The 22,018-nt window shown below is 38.0% G+C and overlaps 1 long non-coding RNA gene across 1 annotated transcript; it reads left to right on the top strand.

Moving 5' to 3' along the window:
* Positions 1-16,489: 16,489 nt before the first annotated feature.
* Positions 16,490-17,200, top strand: LOC110675775. Its single transcript, XR_002499788.1, has 2 exons — positions 16,490-16,794; positions 16,861-17,200. It is a non-coding gene; the product is annotated as an uncharacterized LOC110675775 (long non-coding RNA).
* The last annotated feature ends 4,818 nt before the right edge of the window (positions 17,201-22,018 follow it).

Genomic DNA, 22,018 nt, shown 5'->3' with positions numbered 1-22,018 from the left:
TGACGAACGGCAAGACAAACGGACCGGAATCGAGCGGAGCAGCAAAAAGCGATCGGTTATAAAACCGACAGTGCCATCACAGTGTGGCTCATTCAAGTGACGAACGGACCGGAATCGAGCGGAGCAGCAAAGCAGTGCCATTACAGTGTGGCCCATCCAAGTGACGAACGGATCACGTGTTAGCAGCAGCAGTGATTGACTCTAAAGTCGATTGCACCTTGCTGTAGTGTTTATCTGAAGAGCTACTGGCGAAGTCATCAAGTTTGTCAAGATGGCTAACAACGACGAACAGCAGGCTTCCTTGTTGCCACGGTCCAGGAACGCAGCCGGAAATTACGACAATGGCGCAGCTGGTAGTAGCAGAACTAAGGCGTCTCCCTCTCGGTAAGTATCTGAAATGAAGTCACAAGGATCTGTAGTCGAGGCAGTTTCCTTTGTGTTGAATGGGAGCTCTGGTAGTCGAGACAGAGTATCCAATACTAGAAGCATTAGTGCTCTGATAGTCGAGGCAGAGTAACTAAATATGCGCTTTTCTGTTTTGACAGGAAATCGAAAACAAAGGTTACGAGAAAGATGCTTCTGGAAGAATTGGCGGCCATCAAAACCGAGCTTGCCACCGCGAGACTTGAGAACGAGCAGTTGATTCATGGCTCGGGAGCGAAGGTTGCAGGAAGTGATGTGAACTTCAGACCCAGTGAAGATCTGGATGATCGATCGACGTCATCGGGAAGCGGGTCTATGTTGACCACCATGAGCAACATGTCGCTTGGTGCCTTAAACATCCCTGAATGCAAACCATCAGATGGTGAGACCGATATAGACAAAAAGGCCTATGAACACTGGAAGGAAATTCTGAATGCATCCTTCAACCTGGTAAGAGCAGCTGATGAGCGTGCTAAGATGGATATATTCAGGATCAAGGCTGGCTCAAAATTACTGGAGGTGATGCAAGGAACCTCATCCACACCGAATATGCCAGATGAGTGTGTCTATCCTTACTCCAATGCTATCGCGCGGCTAGATAATTACTTTGGATCCAGAACCTACATTATCGGTCAACGGAGTAAATTGATGAATACAGTACAACAAAAAGACGAATCCAGCGTATCGTTTGTCAGGCGTGTTGCAGCTGCCGCAAAATTATGCGGCTACAAGAACGATGAGGAAATGGAAGCCGTAGTTCGTACTATTGTCAAGGGAACTTCCGACAGCCGTGTTCGAGTATTGGCACATCGAAACTGGGTTAACCAAGGTGATATGAACAGCCTCATTGCACTGGTACGTGATCGAGAAATGGAAATCTTCAATGAACAGGAATATCAAAAGTTCAACCGACCAAGTTGCTCGCCGATAGCTGCAGTGATGGATCAAACAGAGTCACGAACACCAAGTCGTCGCGGTTTTGGATCCAGGTTCAGCAGCACCCAGCGAGGTCGAGGAACATTCCGACGTGGACACGCACAATACCAAGGAACATCTCGGAGTGCTTGTTGGCGGTGTGCCAGCTTGTATCATGAACCATCGGCCTGCCCTAATATTGACAAGGTATGTCACAATTGCAAGCGTCGTGGGCACCTGGCCCGCTCTTGCGCAAGCGTACCTAAGTTTGCACCGGGGCAAAAGCGTTCGGCTATCGAACCAGGAGAGGACGAACCACGACCAAAAGTTGCAGCGATCAAACAAAATGGTGAAGAGAATATCGATAAGGTAACAGACAATCTTGATGTTGAATAAGCTCAGCTTGATTTCATAGCTATTTCATCTGATATGTGAATTGAATTTGAACTCTGTATTACTGAAGACCGAAATATTCAATAAATAAGTTGTTCCTCAAAAGCTGTTATTTCATTCTGAAAGAACTCCTTTGGTTTTCAGCTATTAGCAGTTGGTTTACAATTATTCGTTTTAGTCATCTGAAGAATCTTCCCTGATGAGAAAAGTGTGGATAAAAGTCAATTTCATATAGGCTGTTAGATGAGATAGCTAGGAATCAAATCTAAGTTGTAGCCAATATTCTGAAGGAGAGGTTGATTTCAGGTTCAACACGCATCTATAGACAATCTTCCGAACGAAGAGAGCTGTACTGAGCAGGTTATTTGTGCAATCCCCACTGTTAATCTGCCGACGGAAGAAGATGCCTTTGTTGTTGGGCACGTAGCAGGAGTCCGTGTAATTTTTTTCATTGACTCGGGTGCCCAAGTAAATACCATCACCAGGAATACTTTCGATAAAATGCTTCGCGATGAATCAAGGATGAAGAAACTGGTTGATTTAAGTTACTCATCAGATAAAACGTTGCGTGCGTATGCTTCGCACGGCGAGATCAGCGTATTTGCAACTTTTTCAGCGAAACTCCATGTATCTAAGGATAGACCGGTGTATTTAGAGAAATTCTACGTCGTTAATGAAACAAGATCATTAATGAGCTTCGGCACAGCAGCTCGATACAGTCTCCTAGATGTGGGCTTCCGGGTTCCTGTTGGTGGATATGGGAACGTCTGGAAATGTGAATTCGCAATGGTGAACAATATTCTGAGCACAAGTGTAGAGCAATTTCCTAAATTTAATGTACCACCGGTGCTGCTACATTACAACAAGGAAATGGCTCCGGCTAGAAATGTGTACACACACATACCACCAGGATTTAAAAATTTAGTACAACAAAAGCTAAGTGAGCTTTTGCTATCCGGGATCATAGAACCAGTAAAGGCCGGAGCACAATGGATACGTTGCGTTTTGCGTTTGAGTTTGCGTTTATCAATCCGTTTGATCCGGTTGGTACTAAAATGGAAAACGTACGCAAAACGGATAATCAACGCAAATCAATACGTTTGGTTGCAGTTAACCAGTTGGGAACAATCTCTTTTTTCACATTTTAAAGATTTGCATCAAGTAGATGCTGAACCGAGTCGAATTAAGAATTTTATAGGAAATTAAACACTATCATCAAGGTTTCAGAAAAATCACAGTACAGTTTTGACTGATGCCTTGGAAGGTGTTAGGTGGGATTATTTGATAACTGCTCAATACTTCTTGATGCAAATCCCTGAGACAATGCGCAAAGAAACATAGACGAAATTTTATTTTATTTTATTTTATTGATGTACAAGGGGGTCAGGGGCCAAGTCTCCAGCATAAGTTTGAAAACTCACACCGTCCATAATACACCAAGGGGGTTTTGGAGTTTGGGAAGTAGGCAACGCAACATCTTTGACCAGAAGGTTCTTTAAGTTTTGCTTCTACTCTTGACTTCCAATACACGTATGAATGATGCAAGGCCAAAAGAACATGAATCAGTCATACATATAGCGGTAGTGAAGTGTTTTGCCTAAGGATATGGAAAAGGAGGGATTTTGTGTGTTTTTTTGTAAATAGCTCTGTGGAACAACTTTGTTATTAGTTAAAAATTTAGTTGATCTTATTCACCTTGCAATCAAGCAGGTTTGCAAGAATATTTACAGAAACAAAAATCCACGTGCTCGGCTGGAGGACAAAAGATTTCTAGAACCGATCCGTAAACAGGTCCTTGGCCAACAGGTTAGATACCATCTTTCGAGGTGATATTGACCCACTCGGGGTGACTTTGGGCCACTATTTGTCAAATTGAAGCTTCGGCGTTCCATGAAGTGGCGATGCAGATGAATGGAAAGTCAAAATGCGTGAATTTACGCAGCGTCGACGCCATGGTAATCTATCAAATGTGCGCTCTTGAGTTGTTTCTGTATATCCCACTAGCGTTTTCCCACAATCTTTAGCTTATTTCTTTATCAAATCCACCAGCAGTTCTATCTGTGATTCCAACATAAGTTCAATAAGGAATTCCTCCATGGATTGTAACATGAATTCCTACAAGGTATTTCACCAGGAATTCCTACAGGTAACGCTGCAAGAATTTCTTTAGAAATTCTACCAAAATTTCTTCATGAATTTCATTGGTAATTCCTTCAATCATGATTTTTACCAGTGATTTAATTAGGAATTCCTGTAAGGATTCCTTTTAGAAATTTCTTCCGAAAGTTCACATGGAATTCTTCACGAAATTCCATCAGGAACTACATCAAAATTTCCTCCTGAGACATTATCAGGAGTTCTTCTAGGGGTCAGGAGATTTTGTGGGTATTTAAACACGAGCTCGTCCAGGAATTCCATCAGGAGTAGGGGGAGATCCCCCAGTGCCGGACAGCACCCAATACCGGACATTGGGTCGAATAGTCGAAACATTGAGAAATCATGGTCCAATCAAGATGGTGTATTAGTAGAAAAGAAAGCTATTATGTAGACTACTGTTTGCATAGAATAACACATCCTTGAAATATGCATGCCTTTTTAAAAAAGTAGAAAAGTTTGAAAATCTTTTAAAAATTGACGTATTCTCTTAATGTTGAGCCTATTAAGTAATTATTTTCAATATGAAAAAATACTTTGCATCACGCAAGCATGATCGGAAATAATTCTTATTTGATAGTATGAATGTATTTTGTACCATAATTGAACTAAATATGGACAAATTACAATTGGGTCCTAAAATTTTTAATGAAATCTTGTTTTTATTTAATAACACGAAAAAGCATGTTATTGTAACTACTTTAGCAATTTTTCCCCCTCAAATAATGGCTTAAACTTTAATTTAAAAATTTGGTTCATAAATGAACCTTGACACTTTTGATCATGTTTGACGTTTGCTTAGTCGACAAAAACACCACAGGGGTTTTAGTTCGACCACTGGGGTTGTTCCTATCTGACATTTCGTAAGGGACACGGAAAACAAAATACACCCAAAATTTGAGTTTAAGCCAAAGGATGTGACAAAATCTAAACAAATGTTTTTTGGGCTTAAACCAACGGAAAACATTAGAAAATTGAGTAAACATGAAGTTTCTCTAGGGATTCCATCAGGAGTTTCTTTGCAGATTATATCAGAGGTTTTTTAAGAAATTCTATCAGGATATAATCTTGGGATTTCATAAGGAGTTCCGCTGATATTTTATCAGGAATCCCATCAGGGATTTCATCAAGAGTTCCTGTAGGGATCCCCTCTGGAGTTCCTTCAGAGTTTCTATTAAAAGTTACTCCAGAAATTGCATCAGAAGTTCTTCTAGGGATTACAGCAGGAGTTTCTCCAGGATTTCCATTAGTAGTTTCTTCAGAGATTCTACCTATAATTCTATTAAGAGTTTTTCTTTTGAATTTCATCATGAATTCCTCCAGGGATTTCATCAGAAGTTCTTTAATAGATTTCATTAGGAGTTTCTGCAAGGATTCCATCAGAAGTTCTTCCATGGATTCCATTTGAAATATTTATAAGATTTCATTATAAAATCCTCCTGGGATTCCTCTATGGATACTTTTTGAGATTCCATCAGAAATTCTGTCAAGGATTCTATCAGTTTTTTTTCTAAACGTTCGTTCAAGAATTCCTCTAAGGTTATTTTGGGCCCATCAGGTCATTTACCACGGATTCCTCCCGGAATTTATTCAGGAATTCTATCAGAATTTTCTTCCATTGGTTTCTCTAGGGAATTCCTCAAGAGATTACTCCAGGAATTCTTCAATGGAGTCCTCACATAATACCTCAAAGGATTCCTCCTGAAAGGGATTTCTCCCAGAATTAATCAAGGGATGTCTGTCGAAATTCCCCAAGGAATTAATCTCGGAAGGCCTTAAGGAATTCCCTCCAGAATATTTCCAAGGATTCTCGAAGGTTATCTGGAATTCCTCCAGAGATTTTACCAGAAATTTCTTTTAAGGATTTCATCAATAGATTCCTCCCGGAATCCCTTATAGAATTAATCCCGGAAATCCTCAAGAGGTTACTCTCGGATTTTTTTAAGGAATTTTCCGTGGAATATCTCCAGACATTCTTGCGGGTATTCAGGAGTTCCTCCAGCGCTTTTACTGGAGAATATAAGGATTTAACTAGTGATTTGGGAATCCACCAGTATATCCTCCAGTAACAGTCATATCGGGGATTTGACATCGTTTTCATTAAAGATTCCACTAGTAATTCCTTCAGAGACTTCACCAGTATTTCCTTTGATTATTTCATTATTAGAATTTCCGCCAGAAAAATATACCAGAGTTTCACCAGTAGTTCTATCAGAAAATACTTGAAAGGTTTTACCAGGATTTCTTTTCTTTATTCGGGGGAGCTATCCTCCAAGGAATTCATTAAAAAATTTCCAAAGAGTCCACAAGATTTTTTTCTGAAAAACCATAAATATTTCCACGAAAGAATCGATCAGGAACCCTAGGTATTCCTGGAATTTTCTGCAAAGTTCCAAAAGAAAATTCCTCCAGGGATACCACTTAATTTATTCAGAGTATTAAACAAAGCATTTTCATAAGGGGTTGAACACCTAGAGTAGCACATGGAAGTATTTTTACGAAAATTTCTGGAAAAATCAATGGAGCAATGTCTTGGAAAATCCTTGGAGGAATCACCAAAGAAATCACTGGAAAAATTCCCAGGGAATTCCCTGGAGAAATTCCTTAATATAACTTTGGAAGAACTTTAAAGCGATCCCTGACGAAGCTCCTAAAGGATTATCTAAGTCGATTCCTGGTGAATTCCTTGGAAAAAATCCTGCAAAAATACTGAAAGAAATTGATGGATAAATTCCTTTGGGAATCCTCGGAGAAATTTTTGGTAGATCCTTGATGCAATTTCTGAAGGAATCCCAGGACGAATGCTTCGTAGGGTTTCTTCAGGGGTACAAAGAAGAATTTATAAAATAATTCCTGGTGGAATTTCTGAAGCAACTCCTAGTGGAATTTAAGGAGGAATCCTAGGAGGAACGCGTGGTAGAATCCATGGAACTAACTTCTAGAGAAATTCTTGAAGAAATTGTTATAGCAATCTCTTAAGAAATTCTTGGAGGCAGCCTTGAAGTAAATTCTGAAGAACTATTGAAGAAATCACTTGAGGATTTTTTTAGATTGATCTTTAATGGAATCATTGGAGGAAATACTGAATAGTTTGTAGAGCAATCTTTGAAGGAATCTCTGGAAGAATGCCACCTGAAGGTATGCTTGAAGAATTTTACTCGGAGGAATTTCTTGTGGAATCTGTGAATAAATGTATAGAGGAATTATTGATAAAACTCCTGGTGCATCACCAATAGCACCACTAGTGTGCATCTTTCTTCTTAGAGTAAAGATACATTTAAGCCCCAGGACCTGACAGCAATCATGCTGATCACAAGGTTGTACCTTTACCCAGGGATTTTTGTTTGTTTTTTATTTTTAAATATTGCTGAGGATTTAATAATGGATTTCAGAATCTTAAGAGAATGTCAAGCAACAAGCGGAGGAATTTTATAAAAGTTTATTGAAGAAATTCCAAACGCAAATGTTGGAAGAATTCCAGAAGAAACTCTTGTGAGAACATCAGGAGAAATTCTTGAAGAAATTACAGAAGCAATTTTTGGAAGAGTTTCTAGAAGCAAATTTTGAAGAAATTATTTAACCATTCGGTCGTCGCGCGAATTTTTGTAACGCGAGTAGTCGCGCGTTGTACTTTGTACAACACCCTTAGTTTTGCGAATATCTCAGGAGTCTGACCACTTAGATAGATGACGTTTTCGGCAAAATTGATCAGTAGCTTATGGGCTATCATTATTATAGGCAAAAAATTCGGAATTTTGCCACTAGGCGGCGCTAGAGAGCATTAAGCTTTTGTATCTAAGATCTCATGATCCTGACCATTTAGAAAGATGGCGTCTTCGGCAAAGTTGTTCGGTAACTCAAGGACTATCATTGTTCGAGCTAGTTGATTCAAAATGTTGCCACTAGGCGGCGCTAGTGAGCATAAAACATTTGTTTCGCAAATATCTTAGGAGCCTGATCACTTAGAAAGATGGTGTCTTCGGCAGATTTGTTCAGTAGCTCAAATTCTTTCTTTGTTTAATCCTTAAAGTAAGAGATTTATTAAAATAATAATAGTCCATGAGCTTCTGAACAACTTTGCCAAAGGTGCCTGTCTAAAAAGTCAAGATCCTGCAGTATCCGAAAAAAAAATTTCATGCTCACTAGCGCCGCCTGATGGCAAAATATCGTATTTCTTGGCTCAAATAATGATAGCCCTTGAACTACCAAACTACTTTGCCGAAGACACCATCTTTCTAAGTGGTCAGGCGCCTGAGATATCTGCAAACAAAAGTTTCATGCTCACTAGCGCCGCCTAGTGGCAAAATTTTGAATCAACTAGCTCGAAAAATGATAGTCCTTAACTTACTAAACAACTTTGCCGAAGACGACATCCTTCTAAATGGTCAGGATCCTGAAAAATCTGCAAAACAAAAGTAAAACTTCCATGCACACTAGTGCCAACTAGCGGTTAAATTCCGAATTAAATTAGGTACCATCAGATAGCGCTTCACCTCCAGAACAACTTTACTAAATACCCCAAGTTTAAATATTATCTGGATTTCGAGATATGACGATTTCAAACTGTGGTTTCCTCGCACCGTACATAGTGCGTTCATTATTATGCGACTTGCATGTACATTTGTTGATATTACCGTATTATAAAGGGTCATACTGTAAATAAAAACTGTCGAGTATTGTTCTTAAGAAGATTCTTGAGGAATACATTTTGGTTTGGTGTCGATAGATATCTTTGTTGCAAAATAATAGCATATAAATCACAACTGTTGTACAAAGTACAACAGCGCGACAGCCCGAAGGTTAAGAATCTCCGTGGCAAATTTCAGAAACTAATAAATTGAAGAAATGAATGCAAGTCCCAGATAAATATCAGAGTTCATTAAAACACCAGAAGTTATTAATTCAGTATTTCTAGAAGCAACTCCTTGAAGAATTTTACAGGCAACTCCCTGAGGAATTCCAATGGAAACTTTTTAAGGAATTCCAAAAGTATCTTCTTGAAGAATTGCAACAGAAACTTTTGTAGGAATTTCAGAAGCATCTCCTTGAGGAATACCAGCATCAACTACAAAGTAAATTGAAAAGCAACTTTGCGAGAAATTACAGAAGAAACTCGTGGAGGAATTCCGAATGAAATTCTTAAAAGAATTCCTTAAGCCACTCCTTGAGAAATTCCAGAAACCATTCTCTGAGGATTTCGAGAAGGAACTCTTGAAGGAATTCCAATACAACAACAATAACAACTTAATGAGTAATTCCAGAAGCATGGCAGAATTCGAAGAGCGTTAACGTGAGGAACTCCAAATTGATAAATTTCAGAAGCAACTCCTGGAGGAATACCAGGAGGATTTTCTAAAAGGATCCAATAAGTAATTCCATAGGGAATTGAAAAAATCCAGAGGGAGCTCCAGAAGAAACTTTTGAAGGAATTCCCGAAACGACTCCTTGAGAAATCCCTGAAGCAACTCCCACAGGTATTCCAAGAGGAACTCCAGACAGAGTTTCAGAAGCAATTTTTGAAGGAAATTTAAGAACAGTTTTATTCAAGAAGGTCGGCCAAATGCAACTTCGTGTGAAATTTCAGGAATATCCACTAAATCAATTCCAAAATCTATAACTTTAAGAATTCAGAAGCGGTTTGTAGAGTAAGCGTAGAAGGAACTTTCGGGAAAATTCCAGATAAAACTCAATTAGAGAAATTTCAATTTTCAAAACAACTCTTCAAGGGTTTCAGATAGACCTCCAGAAAGAATTTCAGAAGCAACTTCTGAAACAATTACAAAAGAGTTAAAAGAATCCAAGAGGCAATTTTACAGAATTTTAGAAGCAGCTCTTGGAGGAATTTGAGGACGAATTTCTAGAACAATTCCAGAAAAACTCTTGAAGAAATTTCTCGAGAAATACCCAAGGACGCCTTAAAGGAATTCCAGGAGACACAATTAAAGGGACTGCAAGAACAACTTTGTAAAATATACTCATGCAACTTCGTGGGAAGACCTTCTGAACGACATCCGGGAGCAATTACACAGCGCAACAAAAATGACATTTTCGCGTGTCTCAAGAATCAAATTATGTGTCTCTAGTAGATTTGGGGTTGCTGAATGTGATGCCGTTTTCAGAAATTTTCCAGCACGTCACAATTTTTAGCTACAGGTCGCCAAAGTTGTATAAAATATTGGTTTTATTGATGTTTACCTAAAATTTGAAGTATATTTTATCAAACATTTTTTTGTGATCTTATCCACCAAGCATGTAAAAGAGGACTTCAACTTTCGTTTTAGAAATATTTTGGTTGAAATTTCACGATTAAATTTAGATTAAACCGATTTTTTCAACATGCTTGCAGTCTCCATACGAAATTCTTCGTTACTCTTATATGGCAAAATACAATACTTCTCTAAACCATCAAAAAATAACTTTTCCGCATGAAAAGTATTATGAACTTTGATGATAAGTATTGTTATACACATAAATATTGAATTCTGTGGCAAATTAAGCAAATAATTTTCCTTACAAGCTGGCAAACTTGCATTCAAGTTGGCTGAAATAGGCAATTTTTGCATTTTCATCACCTAATATCTCAAAAACTAGACGTGCTATGATAATTCTGTAAACGGCAATGGATTTAGCAACCCTTAATTAAGTAAATAGAGGTATTTTGATGCTGGAGACAAAAACGTGTTCCGCAGTGTTATCAAAGGAACTCTAGGAGAAACTATTTCAGGAATCATTAAACTTTCAAAAATCACATTGAGGGCATTCAAGCCAAATGTAATAAATATGTAAAATGTCTCTATCCCCTTATTAATAGGAAATCAAAACTTTGTCTTAAGAACAAGCTTTTGATATTCAAACAAATTTTCAGGCCAGCCATGTTGTATGCTATACCAATATGGACTAGCTGTTGTAATACCAGGAAAAAAGCTCTGCAGAGAATTCAAAATAAAATTTTGAAAATGATTCTGAGACTTCCTCCCTGGTATAGTACCAATGAGTTACATAGAATATCCAATGTTGAAACATTGGAACAAATGTCAAATAAAATAATAAATAATTTCAGGCAAAAATCGTTACAATCTTCTATTGCCACGATTAATGCGTTGTATGTTTAGGTTAAGTTAGGTTAAGTATATTCAAAGCTTTTTTTTTCTCTTATAAACAGGTGAAATCTACTCACCTGTAAAAAATCTGAACTGCTACGGCAAATGAAATGTAATATGTTGTTAACAAAATGTTAATAAAATCTTAAATTTGTTTTACCAAATTAGGATGATAGTGTTGTCTAATAACACAGAACACCTAGATATAAGAAATGAATGTAATGTTTGGAATGATACTAATAAAGAAATAAAAAAAAAAAATTCAGGAATCAAAGAGGCAGCACTTGAAGGATTTTCTGGATCAAATTCGCAAAACATATATGTACTTCAGAAGAAATTTCTGGAGAAATTGAAGGAGTAATTTTTGAAGGAAATGCAAGAGCACTACCGGTAAAAATTTCAGAAGCAACACTTGAAAAAACTTCAGGAGCAACTTGTTGCGATTTTTCAAAAGCCTTTTCTACAGTAATTCTAGATGTAACTCCCGGAGAAATTCCAGTTGGAACTCGTGTAGGAATACCATAACAAATCTCGGAATAACTCCAGTAGGAACTCTTGAAGTCTTTTTACAAGCAACTCTTTACACATTTTCAGGAATTGAGGAGCAACTTCTTGTGAAATCCTAGAAGCAACTCCTGGAGGATTTCCAATGGGAACTCTTAAAAGAGTTCCAGAAGCATTTCTTTAAGGAAATCCATTACCACCTATTGATAAAATTCCAAAAACATCTCCATGAGAATTCATAGATGCAATCCTTGGCGGAATTCCAGGGGAAAATTTGGGAGGAATCCCAGAAGCAACACTTTGAGCAATTATAGACAATACCTTCTGGGGAACTCAATATAAATTCTTGAAGGATGTGACTATCTTGAACGATACCCTAAAGCTACTATCGGAGGAAATCCATAATCAAAGAAATTCTTAGAGCAACTTTCGGCAGAAATTAAGTAGGAATCAACTCTATGGTAAATTACAGAAGCAACTCTAATTCCAGGATGGTTTCTTAAAGTGATTCTAGAAGTAATTCCTTGAGGAGTTTCGACGCAACTTTCGGGGGAGTCCAGGTTGAACCCTAGAAGGAATTTCAAAATCATCTCCCGAAGCAACTTTTGAAGTAATTTCGATAGCGTTTATGTGAGAATTCCCAGACGCAACTCCTTTAGAAATCTCAGAAACAATTCTATGATGAATTCCAGAAATAAATCTTGGAGAAACTCCACTAGGAACTTCTGAAGGATTTCAGAAGCAACCCTAGAATTTATTTCTGAAGGAATTAATGAAGGAATTTCAGAAGCAACTCTTTCAGCAAGCAATTTCCGGAAAATACTAGGAGAGATTCTAGAAGCAAGAATTCCAGTAGCATATTTTTGAAATAATCTAAAATAATCTGGAAGAATTCCAGAGGTTCTCATGAAGGACACCCAGGATTACCTCTTGGGAGAATGGATCATTGAAGGTCACTCATTTGGCACTCAACGCATCAGAGCAGCGGCGCCACCGTATATGGGATATAACATTGTGACAGCATTGCTGTTCTGTCAAACACACACGTCTATGGTGGCGCTATCTTTGCATTTCATAGCGGCCGTTTTGGTTATTTTAATGATCCATTTCTGTAGCAACTCTTGTAAGAATTTCAAAGCATTTTTTGATGAAATTTTTGGATATAATTCTTTGAGGAATTCAAGAAGCATCAATCCAAGAAATTGCCTCTGAAATTTGAACTGCCAGAGAAATTCTAGGAATTACAGAAGAAAATTCTGGCGAAAATTTAAAGAAAAAATCAATGTTTAATTCCAGAAAAAAACTCTTTTGAAACATTTTAGAAGAAATACTTGAAGCATTTTCTGAAGCAGCCACAGAAGGAATTCTAGTAGAAACTTCTGTAAGATTTCCATTACAAATAGGAGAAATTCTAGAAGGAGACCCTGGAGGATTTTCTGAAATAAAATCAGAAGTCATTTATTGATGAATTTTTAAAACAACTCCTAGGAAAACTCTTTCACATTTTTTTTTATATATCCAAAAGAAATCACAGAAGGAACTCCTGGAGAAATTTACTAGCAATTTCAGAGTTAACTTCTCTAGATTAATTTAGAAGTAACTTCAAGAGGAACTTCTAAAGAAATGAGAGAAGCACCTTCTTGATGAAATTCAGGAGCAGCTTTCGAATGAAGAGGCATTCCAGAAGGAACCTCCAATAAAATACAAAAGGAATTCTTAAAAGAAATCAAAAAGATTTCATTGAAAGGAATTAAAAAAGAACTCCAGAAAAAACTCCAAGAGGAACTCTAGAAGAAAATCTAGAAGCAATTTTTGTAGTTATTGTAAAAGGAACTCCTAGAGGAATTCCAGAAACAAGCCCTTGTAGAGTTATAGAATACACTTCAGAAAAAATAACATAAGCAACTCCTGGAGGAAATCCAAAAGTTATGCCTATAGGAATTTCAGAAGAATCTGCTGGAAAATTTCCAGAGAAAACTCAAACAGGGATTTCACACATAACTCTTGGAGGAACTTATAAAAATCCTGTAGCACCTTCTGTAAAAATCCCAGAAGAAACTCATGAAATAGTTTAAGGAGGAAATCATAGAAAAATTCCTGAAGTATCTCCTGGAAGATTTACGGAACCAATATTATCGTTAATTACGAAATATGACCCTCGTTGCACTTCGCTACATGGTCGTTTCCTTCATCGACCAACGATGAATAGAACAGAAATAGATTAGAAGACCATAACTATCCGCAACATCACCAACAGCAGCATCGACTCCATGCAGGAAATGTTATTCAAACTTCACTGTGATGTTAATCACCGCTTCTGTTGCAGCCAATATTATGCATTGCCCACCAACGAAAATGCCAAATCTCACCACCTCACCACAGATCCGGTTGTATTTTATCTAGTGAAAATTGGACTAATTATGCACAAAAATCACTAAACTTAACAACCGTACACTGTAGAAACCGGTCAAAACAAACAAGCTTTCCGCAAACTCAAGCGCAAGATTTGAAACGAGTCAAATCTTCCGGTTGACTTTGCGGTCGATGTTGCGTTTAGTACAATTTAGTACCAAACCGCAAACTCAATCCGGATGCATTGTGCGTTGATCCATATGATCACGGCCATTTAAAATAGTTGTCAAAAATCCGGATTGCTAACCGGATCCATTGTGCTCCGGCCTTAACAGATGCGATGGATCGCTCCTTCTGTTCGTCTTTGTTGGTGGTGCCAAAAGGTAAAGATGACGTTCGCTTGGTTGTCGACCTTAGAGGCCCAAACAAATGCATTCATCGAACTCCCTTCAAGATGCCAACCTTCGAAGAAATCCTGATGCAGTTGCACGGAGCAAAATGGTTTTCAACCATAGACCTCAAGAATGCGTTTTTTCACGTGGAACTTGATGAACGCTGCCGCCATTTGACAAATTTTTTCTCTGGCGATGGATTATATAGGTGTCGACGACTTCCATTCGGCTTATGTAACGCACCGGATATATTCCAGGAAACGATGCAGTCTGTAATTCTCTCTGGATGTAAAGGCACAGTTAATTATTTAGACGACATACTTGTTTTTGGAATGACAAAAGAGGAGCATGATGCAAACCTTAAGGAAGTGATGAAGCGATTAGAAGACCACAACGTTAAAATCAATCAAAGTAAATGCTTGATAAGACAGGAAGAAGTTCCATTCCTAGGCTTTCATCTGTCTGGTGAAGGATGGAGTGTGGAAGAGGAGAAAATTCGGGCCATACGGAATTTCCGGAGACCAGAGAGCCAAGATGAAGTCAGAAGCTTTTTGGGTTTAATCAATTACATTGATCGATTTATCCTTAATCGAGCAGACCGAACATGGCGATTGAGAGAGCTGGCACGGTCTGATCACTTCTATTGGTCTGAGGAGTTGGACCAGGAATTTGAATTCCTTACATCGTCTGCCTGGACAAAGATCAAAACTCTAGGCTACTACAGTCAAACTGACGAGACGGAACTTTATGTTGATGCTTCGCCTCACGGACTAGGAGCCGTTTTAGTCCAAATCGATAAGGACAGTAAGCCTAGAGTTATTGCGTGTGCATCAAAAGCATTGTCTCCTACTGAACAAAAGTACCCCCACACCCAAAAGGAAGCTTTGGCCATGGTGTGGGGGGTGGAAAGATTCTCCAATTATCTGTTGAACACTATGTTCAAAATTCGCTCAGATGCAAAATCAAACGAGTTTATTTTTGGAGGAATGCATCGGATTGGTAAAAGGGCGATATCACGAGCAGAAGCGTGGGCATTAAGGCTGCAACAATATAATTTCACAGTTGTGAGTATTCCGGGGAATACAAATATTGCAGATGCGTTGTCTAGGCTGGTGATTGAAACAAAACCAATCGCGGATGTCGATGATTCTACTGAAGATCATTTGCTGTTTGCCTTGGATGCTGGAAGTATGGAGATAAACTGGAACGAGATTGAATTGGAAGCCGAAATCGATAAAGTGCAGATTGGAGTTCGAGAGTCCCTGAAATCTGGAAAATGGAGTAAACAGCTGCAAGCGTACGAATGTCACGCTAAGTATTTGCGGCTTCTTGGTGCCTTAATATTTAAAGAAGATCGAGTTGTACTTCCTGAAAATTTGCGAGATAAAGCAATTAAACTAGCTCACCAAGGCCATGTAGGAGCGGCTTCTATGAAAAGAATACTAAGGAACCATTTTTGGTGGCCAGGTATGAATGACCAAGTTCTGAAATATTTGGATAGTTGCGAAACATGCCTAAGGCTTTCAAAGAAAAATGCCCCGCTTCCACTTACTAGCCGAGAACTCCCTGAGGGACCATGGGAAGTGTTGCAGATGGATTTTTTCACGGACAAGGATTTCGGCCTTGGAGAATTTCTTGTAGTAGTGGATACTTATTCACGGTACATCCATGTGGTCGAGATTAAAAACATTGATGCCGACACCACTAATGCTGCTCTTGCAAAGATATTCGAAGTTTGGGGATACCCCTTGACAATCCACAGCGATAATGGACCTCCATTTCAGTCTGACAAGTTTGTCAAGACATGGGAAGCAAGAGGCATCAAAGTGCGAAAGTCCATTCCATTAAGTGCCCAGTCCAACGGTGCTGTCGAAAGACAAAACAGCGGGATAAAGAAAACCTTGGCAGCAGCCCGATTGGATAAAGTAAATTGGAGAACAGCTCTTGAACAGTATGTTCACACACACAATAAAGTTCGACCGTTGTCTCGGCTGGGAGTGACCCCCTTCGAATTGTTAGTGGGATGGAAATGGCGTGGAACCTTCCCTTGTCTATGGGATGCTTACGATTCGGATTCACTAGACCGGAATGACATTCAAGAAAAGGATGCAGTAACCAAATTAAAGAGCAAACAGTATGCTGACACGCGACGAGGGGCAAAGGATTCTAATATAAAAGTTGGAGATACAGTCATGATAGCTGTACAAAAGAAGCAAAAATCGGATCCTACCTTCTCCGCTGATAGGTTCATCGTAATAGCGAGAGACGGTGCTAAAGTCGTCATCCGTAGTGAGAGGGGCGTCCAATATTCTCGTAACGTCCAAGATGTTAAGAAACTGCCAGAATGCCTAATAGAGCCATCACGTGATATCCACGAAAAAATGGAAGAAGTAGAAGAAACCGTGCAGCCCGGAATTGATTCACCCGAAAACTTACCAGGTGTTGATCTGGATCATTCCACAACTAAGATCGACGATAACATTCAACGCCCAAGAAGAATAACGAAGAAGCCGAACAGATTCAAAGACATGATACTATTCAGCATTTTTGAGTAGTTTGAGGTAAGCTGTGAACTGAACTTGAAATTTGGACCATTGTAACTAATCCTTGTTTATTATTCTTACTAGGAACACAATGTACACCACACAGTGCAACCGCTGGCCCATTCTCGAGATCACATTCAAGGATTCATTCTGTATAACGGTACAATGAAACAGCAAAAAAAAAAAATGATATGATATTGAAGTAGAAAGACTAACAGATTTGCTAACCATAATTTGAACAATAAATATATTTCGAACAAACAAAGTGGTAAAAAAAAACAATAAAGTGAGAAAGGTGTTTAACAAGCATAAGAAGAGAATATAGCGCAGAGAGTAGAAGCGAGAAGTATTGTAGAGAAGAAACTTGTCATGGATAAATCATTAAAATAAACGCCATTAAAATATCCTGAGTTGTGACTTTGAATCAATTTATAAATCAGTAATTAGAAAAATATCACTTTCCCCTTGTTCTGTTCGGGTTTACTTGTTGACTACGGTATTCCTTCGTTTCCATCATGAGAGAAAATCGAAAAGGCGGAGCCTACCATATTCGATGACACAGCACCGTTGTTCAATTATAAAACCGACAGTGCCATCACAGTGTGGCTCATTCAAGTGACGAACGGCAAGACGAACGGACCGGAATCGAGCGGAGCAGCAAAAGCGATCGGTTATAAAACCGACAGTGCCATCACAGTGTGGCTCATTCAAGTGACGAACGGCAAGACGAACGGACCGGAATCGAGCGGAGCAGCGAAAGCGATCGGTAATAAAACCGACAGTGCCATCACAGTGTGGCTCATTCAAGTGACGAACGGCAAGACAAACGGACCGGAATCGAGCGGAGCAGCAAAAAGCGATCGGTTATAAAACCGACAGTGCCATCACAGTGTGGCTCATTCAAGTGACGAACGGACCGGAATCGAGCGGAGCAGCAAAGCAGTGCCATTACAGTGTGGCCCATCCAAGTGACGAACGGATCACGTGTTAGCAGCAGCAGTGATTGACTCTAAAGTCGATTGCACCTTGCTGTAGTGTTTATCTGAAGAGCTACTGGCGAAGTCATCAAGTTTGTCAAGATGGCTAACAACGACGAACAGCAGGCTTCCTTGTTGCCACGGTCCAGGAACGCAGCCGGAAATTACGACACCATACTGCCATAAAATCCACACTTGGTATTCCATTTACTCAATGCCTACTTTTGTCGAATGTTACAAATATGCAGTTATGGGCAGCAAAGGTCTCAGTCAATAGCTGTAGAAGTACAATAAGCTGAGAAACAGACACTATCCCGGTTGGGACGTAACGCCAGAAACAAGAAGGAAAGTTTGGATGCTTGATTTTTGGCATTGATATCTATTAATATATGGATGAAAAATCATGAAAGGTAAAAAGCTGTCGCACGATGGAACTATATGATGGTCGGAAAATGTCCACACCAGAACCGGTTCCGGAATACTCCTACCAAATCCGGCCAAATCTAGTTGTTGTAAAGACTTGATGCTCTTGTAAATTGGAATGGAAAACCCTGAAATTTGAACCGTCTACCACACATACGTATAAAGTACTGAATATGATATACCGTTAAGTGCCCTAATTCAGCGCATTGCATAATTGCGAGCATTTCATAAAAAAATATTTATATATGGAAATACAGATTGATATTACAGCAACTTTTTATGCTATTTGAGGCTTCTTTCATTTAGAATAAGTTTGAATCACAAATAAAAGCAAATAAGACACGACGTAAAAAAAAAAAAATAATCAGTTGAGGCCCGTCTAAGTAGACGCTATTTTTCTAATTTCGTTAGCGTCCGTACTAAGACTGTAGGTAGGACAAAAACAAAAGCGATTTCTACATTGATTTTTTTATTTATTTGTTATGCAATACCGTGGTGAATCGAAATCCAGACGGTACCAATATCCGGACACTTTAAATATATTAATTAATTACAGTTAAAATTAAGTAATGAAATGTTTGGTTTTTATTCACCCTCTTTCAATGAACAATTCTAATCATTTTACATTCATTTCCTATCTAGTAACCACTGTTAAATCATTTATAATGATAAAAACAAATAATTTGTTCATGTTGGACCTCATTTTGTCGCGATTTAACTTCAACTCGAGTTGGACGATCGATGAACGCGCGAACAACGTTTGTTTGAAGTAAAGGTTAGTGAAATATATCTTTATAGAATGTTTTATCCAAAACTGTTTAAAAAGTGATATTTTGGAAACTGCACTATCATTAAATATGTTTAAACTATACATTTATCGGTGTGCAAAAAGGCTGTCCGGGATTATGAGCCAGTGTTTTCAGATCCGGACATCGCGTAATGGACTCCCTTTTTACTAGTGTAAGTGAGATTCCCGAAAGTAAAAATAAGTGAAAACTTGAAAAACAACTATGGAAAGTGTAGTGAGTATTCAGAATGCAATTGATTAATGGATAAATTATATTTATCTTCAATAATAACTGTTCGAGCCGCATAAAATTCAGCTCAAGCTACGTGTGCTTCAGCTCAGGTAATCAAACAATTATTACAAACGTGTTATTCTTTTTACAATTGTAGGACAAAAGTGGGCATCAAGTTCATTAAAGATCGTTATTCAATAGCGTGTTGATATTATTTTAATTAAAATTTTACAAATGGTTAATGCAATTACACCGTTGTCCGGAATTCGATCCAAAAGTTTCCGGAATTGAAGATATCATTTGCCTAAGGTGTCCGGATTTATAGACAAGACATGCTTCAATATTTCATTGTATTTTGTGTTTAAATCATGATTTTTACCAAAAATTTTATCACTTTTATGAAGATCTGGCTTGAGACAATCTATGATGCAATATTACATTGAGGATTTTCTAAAACAACACGCTCATATTGAAGTTAGGACATTTGTGGCACCTTAAGCATCCGGGTATTGATCCACCACGGTATTCCATGGAACTACTTGCTACAGATATGTTTCATGATGCTTCTATAAAATCTTATAAAATATTAACATTTTTATTGAGTTTTATCCAAAAAAGTATTGCGCGGAATTAAGTGACGGCTTTTCCATAACGCCCTAATTCCGCGCACTGTTTTTCGCTGAACAACAACAAGAAGTTAAACATGCTAGGGTTTCAATGCTAGTAATGGACCCTCAATGAGAATATATACTAAGGCAGCGGTTTTCATATCGTGCTCCGCGGAGCACTTGGTGCGAAGCCATGGCAGGTGCTCCGCGCCAGTTTTTAAAACTTGTACCAATGCCTTCAAATATTTCAAGTTTTTGCTTTCAAATACGCTTTTCATTATACCAAATCAAGTCACAACTAGATTTTTTAAGAATATGTTTGAAGAACAAAATAACCGTTCGCGCTGAAAAATCGTAACAGTTTTTACGAGTCTTATGCACACAGTGTCAAAATCTTGATCAATATTCAACTTTCATGTATTTCGGATACTTTTACGAAAAATGCAGCATTTGGGCCACGGGTTAGTTTTTGGAAGGTTTAAAATGAACTGTCGGTGAAAATTTTCCTATAAAATTTGTATGGGACAGTTTTAGCTGAAAAATAGGGTTCCTCGAATTTATTGTGGAAAATAACGCTTAAACTTAAAGAAATCCAATTTTTCCCGACAGAATATTTCGAATATTCAGCGTGTGGAAGTTTTGGTGGGATCCCGAAAAAAGTCGGATAACTGTATGATATGAAATTGATAACAACTTTCAATATCGCTGTTGTCATTTTGATAATCTGTCATAAATTATAATTGAATGAAAAATAAATTTGTTATCATTGTATCCGTGACAGACAGCTTTGATAACAACATTTGTTATCACACAGCATTTTCATAACATTTTTTGAAGCATGTGTTAATAAACAAAGTAGACTTTTCATCATACATTTTTCCTTAAATTTAAGTTTCAGCCAAAACATCACAGAATTTTTCGTGATTTTTGACCATAATATTAAAAAAAAAAATAACGATGATACACATTCCGTTGTCAACTTTAACACAGGAATTACAGAATATACTGTTACTTTGTTATTCGATAAACAAATTTGAGTTCTAATTTTTGTTATGTTTACTGTTAATTCAGCCAAGATGACAACAAAATCTATAATCAGTAAAGGATGATAATCAGGTAACAATATTTCTTATAATTTTCTTCTTTTATAAATTTCTACTGGGGATACATATCATCGTCGAAAAATATGATGTACCGTGTTGATACGTATTGCCCGGACGCTTGAAATCTCGGACACCAGCCTTAATTCACAAACAAGTTATTATTTTGTCAACGTTTTCGAATGAAAAGTGTAGAAGACGTCATAATCATGGATTCTGAGTAAAATATAATAATCCAAAAATACCGTCGAAAACGCCAATTTTCGGTCTTCGAATCGTCCGGCTACTTTCAAGCCACAAATTTTGAAATATTTGTCGAAAAAACAAATAAAGTTTCTTTAAGAAACCTAATTGTCACAGCTCAGCCTTGAAAAAAAAAATGTTTGCTCAATCAAATAAACAAATCAACAAAACAAATCTTTTTTGATTATGATTCAAATTTTAAAATAAACCAAAAAATGCAACATAAAGTAAGACTTCACGACTCTTGAAGGAATTATAGGGTCGATTAAGGCTTGTAAAAACATCCAGATTTCAATCGAAGTGATGATAAAGATCAGGTGCTCCGCGCAACAATTTCGTTTCAAAAAGTGCTCCGCGAATTTAAAAGGCTGAAAACCCCTGTACTAAGGTGTGGAAAAAGATGCAATTACTATGTATTAGTAAAGAGAAAAAACGTAAACAAAAATAACTACGTCACTAATTTACATGGCTTCTTATGGGAACTCGTTCGCTTGTAGTTGTGAAACATTTTGCACCATACACGGATGTCACGCACACACAATGCCTTCTTCCTCACCTCGGTATATATTTTCATTGATTGACCCCTTAGTAGCTGATATTCATTCTCGACGCTTTTCCGCAAGGATATCTCAGACGAATATATGTTTTGTGGAGTCTAACTACAAGTTGAATGTTTTTACTTCATAGTACGCCTATGAAACATACACAATCATTCGATTTTTTCAGCGAAATATGCATTTGGAAAATTGTTGTCCGAATGCCTATTATGGACCCTCTCGGGGTTCATAATAGGAATATTTAAAAAGTTGACGTTTCCTATTATGGACCCTCCATTCGATTCCCATGTAATCCGGCTCGCTGTTAACGTGCCT

This window comes from Aedes aegypti, chromosome 2, assembly GCF_002204515.2.
Source record: "Aedes aegypti strain LVP_AGWG chromosome 2, AaegL5.0 Primary Assembly, whole genome shotgun sequence".
Lineage (NCBI taxonomy): Eukaryota > Metazoa > Arthropoda > Insecta > Diptera > Culicidae > Aedes > Aedes aegypti.
This window is presented reverse-complemented; position numbering and strand designations above follow the sequence as displayed.